This window comes from Mastomys coucha, unplaced genomic scaffold (assembly GCF_008632895.1).
Source record: "Mastomys coucha isolate ucsf_1 unplaced genomic scaffold, UCSF_Mcou_1 pScaffold17, whole genome shotgun sequence".
In the NCBI taxonomy this organism is placed as follows: domain Eukaryota; kingdom Metazoa; phylum Chordata; class Mammalia; order Rodentia; family Muridae; genus Mastomys; species Mastomys coucha.
In genome coordinates this window covers 34078384-34086302 of record NW_022196899.1, presented here as the reverse complement: position 1 = coordinate 34086302, position 7919 = coordinate 34078384, and positions in this window count along the sequence as shown.

Sequence of the window (7919 nt, the reverse complement as noted above, 5' to 3'; positions counted from 1 at the left end):
AGAGAGAGAGAGAGAGAGAGAGAGAGAGAAAGAGAGAGAACACAGACACCACAGGAACTTTCATGGCTCCTTCCCTCACTGATCACATCATTGCTTGTATCCAGTCCATAACTAAGTCCATCTACATATCTATCAGTCAACACATTCCTGTTGTTTCCCCCATCCCATCAGGGCTGTGCTACATAGCAGAAACATGGGGAGAAGGATAGCCATGGTTTTTCCCCTCACTGCTCACATCTTTTCCTTTACTCCTCATATCTCATCTATTACCAAACTTTTATTCTACTAAACATATTTTAATCTTACTGGACATGGTGGTGTATGCTACACCCCACCAAACATATTTATTCTCTCCTTATCTCTTTATAAAACACAACAAAAATAATCTATTTTTGGTAATCGCTTATGACACATTATAAATGGAGTCACATAGACCAATGAACAAAGAGTCCTCCTCTCTCCTTCCTCTCTCTCCAGGATATTTCTGTTTTTTTTTCTCAGCCATAGCTACAACCCTACTCCATGCTTCACACCCTTAGGAAAAAGGCTATGTCTACAGATGGCATATGCAGGATGCTAACTACCTTTGTAGCCCAGGCCACTCAGCTTCCAGTCAACAGAAGATGGTGTGTTTCCTTACTTGCCCTGGAAAAAACTGAGCTGCATTTCCCCCTGGATTTTCTTAATTTCATGACATTTATATTGATGCATTTTAGGATAATTACCACAAGAAGAATGATTTCTAAGTCTATTTTACTGACAACAAGGGTGTACATGTGAGGTGCATGGCATTTAATGAATGAAACATTAACAACACTACCCAATTAAAGAATCAAATTGCGTGACATTTTACCCACAACGTTGAACAAATTTAATTAGTAAGTTATGAGGAAAGGGTCAAAGTAAATTCAAATGTTATAGGATTTAAGGTTTACTTTTTAGTGTCTGTGAGAGTATAGAACCCCTGCTTACAGCTTGTTGTTAGTTATATTTTGTACAATGTGACACTGGAACATGAGAGAGAAAATTAGATAATATTTACAGAGTAAGCTTCAAGATGCTAAAATGCTATGATTCTTTAATCTTTGAAGAAATTAGAGGAATGAAACATCTGTGACAAAAAATGTGTTAGCACGTCATAGTCTGGAATGATACACCCTAGGATGAGTTTTGTGACTGATACATCCTTTGAGGTCTGAGTGATTTTGAACTCCTGAGTTATAGTCATGAGAAAACTTGTATTTCTGCATGTTTCTACTGCTCACTGTGGCAACTTTGCCTTTTGTTTTATAAAGCTGAAGACAAGGGATGTTTTCTTATGCCCACTGTTAACTACTACCAAGTACAGTTCCTGAAAGTCTCAACACTCATTGGTGTAATATTGACAATTATTAATTATTAGTATCATACACAGTTTATTTTCTGGAATAGAATGTATTCATTTCAGAATATAAGTATGTGATACTACTTCTTAAAAAGCTTCTCCCTTCCAAGGCTGCTTTTTAAAATTTTAGTTTTATCTCCATGTCTCTGTATGAACACCCATGCTCTGTGTAAATGTGAAGCAAATTATAAGCACAGAATGAAGGTGGCTTTTATGAATAGATCTTTTTGACAAAGATAATGAGGGGCATTGGTTGTGTTTAGGATATTGCTGAACACCTGGAGTGTTGTCCTGTTGTTTCACAAGAGATAGAAGGGAATTCTTTTTTTATGTAAAATTAAGGATTTTAGATGGATTTGAGTCATACTGACTCAAAGCCATAAACCTATCCTGAACTAGATAGGCTGCTTTCATCATGGACTACCCATTAACAGAACACTGCTCACTCTTCCCACCTTTTCTCCCCGAGCTGTGCAGCTCCTCCTACCACTGGCTTGTTTTCTTTCTAGAATGATGGATAACACTAAATAGGAAGTACCAGACTTCTCCAAGTCCAGTTTCAATGAAGCTAAGTTGAGCGGTCACAATCTGTTTCCCTATAGTCCTCATATTCTTTCTCCACCCTCATAACTTGCAAAGATGTACAAGGGAGTGCCAGTGAGACCCAGTGAGACCCAGTGAGACCCAGTGAGACCCAGTGAGACCCAGTGAGACCCAGTGAGACCCAGTGAGACCCAGTGAGATCCAGTGAGATCCAGTGAGACCCAGTGGTGACTGAAGATCAGGCACTGGGCTGGTAATCTCTGAGGTGTTTGCCTCTCATCTATCTGTCTGTCTGTTTCTCTGTCTCTCCATCTCAGTCTTTCTGTCTCTGTCTGTCTGTCTTTGTGTGTCTCTTTGTCTGTCTCTGTCTGTCTCTCCATCTCTTTCTTTCTGTCTCTGTCCCTCTGTCTGTGTCTCTTTCTCTGTGTCTTTGTGTGTTTCTCTGTCTCTTTCTGTTGCTGTGTGTCTCTCTGACTGTCTCTCTCTCTCTCTCTTTCTGTCCCTCTGTCTCTCATTCCTTCTCTCTCCTGATTCAGTACAGGCAATGGATTTCAAGCAAGAGCCAGGACATGTGGTAAGGCATAAGTTTCTTACAAACGTAAGCACAGAATCAAATGTAGAGCCCACTCTCTGCTCTATCACTGGCTTTGACATCATAGCATTTACATTCTGTCCATGAAGCCTGGAAACTGTCAACTTTTCAGGTAACTGGGGAAGCCGGCTTATTGTTGCTGAAGATGACATTTGGTAACAAGTGCAGTAGATAGACTTTACCTCCCAAATCCTGCCATGCTTCTTCTCTATCCACAGCAGACCATTATTTTGCTTGAGGTATAGGCAAGCATCTTTTCCCAGCATGCTCTCTGTCAAGCGGCTTTTTCTTTGTGACAGACCTTATTATACTCTCAATTCAATATCCTCAAGTCTAGTTATGTTGCTGTGCCAGGTATGCCTAGGTTTCTGTTCATCTGAAAAATAGCTTCATGTTATTATAAATAGAACCCACATTTGGAGTGGAAACGCACTGCTCATTAGGTAAACCAGGACAAACCATTGGCTTCTGGCCACGCTTTGCTAATGCTGTAATTTCCATGTCCCCCTGGATATGGTTATGAGGCCTCTCTCTATTTCGAAGGCTATAATTGTAAACACATGTCTTTGACTGGATACCTTATATCAATAACTTCATGCTCTCTGCCAGAAGTGCACAGCGCATCATGACTTCAAAGAAATCCAATGTTGGTTTCTTACTTGAGATATGTTTGGGCTGGGCTATTAGCTTATTGCTAGATTTAAAAATCAAACCCCAGGCTTAGGCTGAAAGGCTGTAGGAGGCAGCCTCGGTACCAAAGAGAGGAGATTTAAAAAAGAAACAAAACAAAACTGCAGAGTAAAAAGAGTTCATTGTAGTTGAGGACTGGCAGAACCACTGAGTCTGACGTACAGAAACCAGAGCCTACTATCAGTCACAAGCATTTGGTTTATTTATGTTATTACTTCCCAGATATGTCTGAACTGATCTGTGACTGAGCAGTGAGGAAGTCCCTCTGGCTTCTCCACATTCTGTCAGAGGGGCATTTTTGTGAACCCGTGGTCCAGCTACATGCAACAAAATCTTGTTACAATTCTGCTGAAAACCAAGACAACATTAAGTTCTCTGCAGGCTGCTTGTCTGGGCATGTTTTGAAAACTTACTGGTCCAACTAGAGTGGCACACATGCAGTGCATGGATGTGAATCTATGCACTTAGGCTCTGGAAAATCTGCCAGTGGCCACATCCTCAAAGAAGAGTAACTCCCTCTACCCCAACAGCCATAAACTGTGATTGGCTTCTCCGGAAGGAGTAGGGTCTGGAGATAACATCACCTGTCTATGTCTAAATGTTGGTTGGCTTGGTCTTGTGCACATCTTCTGCTGGTAGCCAGAGCTGCTGTGAGTCCATTAGCACAACAGCCATGTTATACTTAGAAGATACCATTTTATAGTGTGTGCATGTGTGTGTGTATGTGGAAATTGTACTGGCCATGATCATATTTTTTTGTAGGAAATCGCAAAGAATATAAGGAATTATAATAAATCTTAGAGCAATCAATTGCTAGCTTAAACAAAAGAGTCACTGATGCTCAATCACTCTTAATAAGTGCTTTCTTTTTTTATGTATGGACACATTCCTAGCCAACCAATTCCTAAATTATTTCCTTAAGAGAAAAATATCTACTAATAGCAAAAGTGGGATATATGCTGAATATTTACATATATTTCCATGATTCTACTCTTTATATTATAAATTCTTTTGAATTCTATTTTCTTTTTCACTAATTCCTTTTCTTCTGAATGTTGTGCTATATAACCTAGGTATATACCCTCAAACTTAAGATCTTTCTACCTTAGTCCCCAAAGTGTGTACTTAGTTGACACACACATGCCACTATATCTGACTTGTAAAAGCACACATTTCTTCCAAACATTCTCCATTGAATTTTATAGCTATTGTTATAAATCCTAAAATACTTTTGCTCATGGAAGTATATCTATATTTCTGGAACATTCTTATAGAAGTTTAGCAGAACACAAGGAAACCCTACCTCTATTATCAGTTCTCGTTATTGTAAGATGTGTGAATAGAAATTCAGGAAGTAGTTTCCTGACATGCCCACAGAATGAAATAGAGTGGACCCTTGTAGGCTTATATTTTTCAAAACCTACTTTGGTAAGTGTACTTAAATGCTTTAATCTCCCTTATGGCCCACCACTCATCAGAGGTAATGGAAAAGAAAGGTTAATAGGGCAAAGGAGGATGTGGGCCTGTTCAGATATAGTTCTTGGGGGGAAATCCAATTTGTGTTGTCAGCATAGCAGTAGTTCAGTTCACACAAATCAGCAACAGCATCTTGATGCACTTGCAAACACCATTCATAAATCAGCAACAGCAGTTTGATCCAGAGAGGCTCTGCCAATTGCTCTGAGTCCACAGAAGCTACAAGAAGCCACCAGAACACCATTAGAAGTTCTTTGGTGTGTTTCTTTCTAAGAATTCACAACAAAGATCATTGAGGAACACAAGGGGAACCAACACCACCCAGCATCATCTACTGCCCATTGGGTTAAATTTATACTCTTTCCAGACATCATGTCTTCTCTCAAGTGTCTGCTCCAGCAAATATCACATGGATTTTTTCTAAATAGCTTCCAGAAAACACCATGTGTCTGTTCTCTGCAAAACATCCTCCATGAGTCTGCTTTAGCAAACATATCCTCTCCTAAGATAGTTTCAAGGGAAATATCACATGACACAACTGAGTCTCCAAGGTACCAGAAATTTCCACTTCAGACCCTGAATTCCCCACAGTCGGGACCAGAATAGTGGATACTAGGAGTCTGTCGTTAGTTAGTGTCAGCTGATTGTGTTCTGTGCGGAGGAAGAGGAGGGCTTATTTTCAAGGACCTCTGAAATTACTTCAAGGCCAGTCAGCATGGAATGACTTCTTAGTGGTTGACATTCCCCAACTCAAAGACTGCATTTTTCCAAATACTTAGCAATATACTTTTTGTTTTACTAACATGAAATTAAGTCCAGTGACCAAAAACTTGCTTAAAGATTTATATTTATAAATGAAAAGAAAAAAGATTAATATTTATAAATTTTACTTCTACCTATGTGTGCATCTTTGTGTGGGCATGTGAATGAGACTTCAGGTGTCTGGGGAGATCAGAGGTATAGGAATCCCAGAGAACAGAGTTACAACTTCAGTGAATACTCCAAAGCAGGTGTTGAGAACTGAAAGAATTCCCTCTTACAGAACAGCTAGTTTTCTTACCCACTAAGCTATCTATTTCTCCAGTCTTCAAACCCCTTAGTGTCTTACCACATTGTGACTGACAAAAATCAGTGACACAGACAATTTAGTCACATAATTTTAAAGAGCAAGTGATTCTTAAGGAGTTCTAGAAATTTACAAAATTGTTAAGTTTGGAAAATCTATATCTGTATCTCTATCTATATCATCTATCTCTATTTCTATCTCTATCTATCTCTATGCATCTATATTTGTATCTATCACCTCTCTATCCCTGTCTCTATCTCTCTACCCAATCTATATCACTGTATCATACACTCACACCTTTGTTTGCATTTAGAGCCTGTATACCTTCCTCCCTCCCTCCTTCCCTACCTCCTCCTTCCCTTTCTTCCTCCCTCCTCTCTTCCTCCCTCTCTTCCTTCCTTTCTCCCTTTTTCTGATCTTATTTTTCTTCACTGTGACTTATTTCAGAACATCAGTAGAGAGAAAAGATACATGTCTCAGTTTTGGATTCTTTTATCAACTCAAGGAAAACAAATTTAGGTATGCCTTCCTTACTTCTGTAACTTCTGTTTCCCATAGTAGGTGTTTTGTTGCTTTAAAATCCAGCTGAGTTCTGGTTGAGCTCACAAGACCTTGAGGGATGCCTTGGCCTGGTGAGTGCTCATGTCATGGTAACTGATGCTGGAACCAGCTCAAATAACCTCCAAATTAGAAATGACAATAGCGTGTTGAAAAGTTTGCAAGAAAATCTCTGTTCCATTTTCCCCAAATTGAATTTATATTTTGCTGTAGTTTCACCCATAAGCATAAATAATTCATTTTCAGCAAAGGGTCACAGTGAGGTTTCCCTGGACATTGCAGTTCATTTTGATGATTCCTACACATGGGTAGGAATTCAAACTATTGTGTGAAATGGCCCCCTTTTTTCTCTTCTCTTCTCTTCTTTTCTTTTCTCTTCTTTTCTTTTTTCCTTTCCTTTCTTTTTTCTTTTCCTTTCTTTTCCCCTCTCCCTTTTCCCCTTTTCTTTCCTTTCTTTTCCTTTCCTTTCCTTCATTTCCCTTCCCTTTCCTTTCTTTCCCATCCTCTCCCCCTGCCCTTCATCCTTTCCACCTGACTTCCTGAAAAGAAATGTCTAAAGACAAGAGCAAAGGCCAAGTGTCTGCGATGTGGAAGCCATCAAAAGCATGGCAGGTTTTATGTCTTTCCCCACTTATTTTTTATCTATTAATTTCAGAAATTAAAAAAAAAAAAGGAGTTCATTGAGAATGACTTTCATGTGGTTACCTCACATTGCAATAAAAATTTTCATAAAGAAAGAAATCTACCCAGAAACAGTTTTATTTAGATTATCAATCAGGTTAATGCTTTCAGAGCATGTTTTAATTAGCAAGAATAACCCTCATGCAGCCAATGCCTATTCTTCAAACATTCTTACATTTAGCAACCTCTAGAAGTTATTAGTCATTTATTTGATTTATAAAATGCACTCATCACCCTGGTCTCTGGGTATATTTACAACATTGATGTGAATTTAATTAATACAATGTTGCTTGGTTTTCCTCAGCAAACGGATTTCCTCACCTCCCTCCTATAGCTACCAGGAGTCAGGAAGAAAGCCAGCTTGCACAGATGGCTTGTACAACTTACTCAAAGGAAGTTTCAACTGTTGATATACCAGGCTAGGAAATGCATTTCTCAGAATGCCATTCTCCTGTTGCTCAGCTGGCTGACACCCACAAGGACTGGCTACATGGCCACCTCAGCTACAAAGCAGCATGGGGGGAAACCTGGAAATGTTGTGAAGGTTGCACCCCATCCTTCTGTCACTCCCCCAGTTAAAGATCCAGGCAGCAGAAAACAGAATTTAGAATATTTTGTTTCATTAGCAAGTGACATGTGAGACACACTTCTGAGCTAGTTCTGGTACTAGCACACACTGTCAGCCCTGGTTTTCCTGAGGATTTTCATGGTGTTGGCAATGGTATCCCCAAATTTTGACCACAAAGCATGGTGGACAGTGCCTCACCATTATCTACTCCAAGTAGAGAAATTAAACTAGGTGTGATGGTGCAGGACATTGCTAGGTCAGGCCAGTCTGCTGTGATATAGTGACAATAACTCACATGGTAATTAGAAAGACCTTGTGAGTGTGTGTGTGTGTGTGTGTGTGTGTGTATGTGTGTGTGTAT